We start from the raw sequence: 676 nt of genomic DNA, 5'->3' as shown, positions 1-676 counted from the left end.
TGGCGCCGTTGCCGGGGATTGTTGAGTTTGGACAACTGACGGCTTATCTTGTTGCTTAGATTAGGACTGTTTTATTTTTGTTGGTTTAGAGTCTTTTAGTTGAGTCTAGTTCCAAATTCTAAGTTTGGTGTCCTCTTTGCGTTTTTCCCTTAAAAATTTTCGAAAACTGTGTGTTTGATTTTCTAAAATTTTAAGTTTGGTGTCTTTTTGTGTTTTTCTCTTTCCTCTTTTCAAAATCAAATCTTTTTCATAAAAATTTTTCAAATCATATCTTTTTAATTGCTGTTTTCAAAATCTTTTTGATTAACTAATTGATTCAGTTTTCAATTTACTTAGATCTTATTTTCTTTTTGATTTTCGAATTTTTATTTTAATTTTCCTTTGTTTTATTTTAGTTTTTTGTTTATTAAAAAAAAACAACAAAAAAAACAAAATTTATCTCTTTGCAATCATTATCATTTCCCTCTTGTCCATTATGGACTTAAGTGGGATTAATCAGTCCAAAAGGACTCTGGGGTCATATGCTAACCCCATTACAGCTGCATATGGGAGTAGCATTTGCACACCTCCCATCAAAGCAAGCAGCTTTGAACTAAATCCTCAACTCATTATCATAGTGCAGCAAAACTGCCAGTATTCCGGTCTTCCACAGGAAGAACCTACTGAGTTTCTGGCA

The sequence above is a fragment of the Arachis duranensis genome, chromosome 4 (assembly GCF_000817695.3).
Source record: "Arachis duranensis cultivar V14167 chromosome 4, aradu.V14167.gnm2.J7QH, whole genome shotgun sequence".
NCBI lineage: Eukaryota > Viridiplantae > Streptophyta > Magnoliopsida > Fabales > Fabaceae > Arachis > Arachis duranensis.
The sequence above is the reverse complement of the archived record's forward strand: the minus strand, read 5'-3'. Positions refer to the sequence as shown.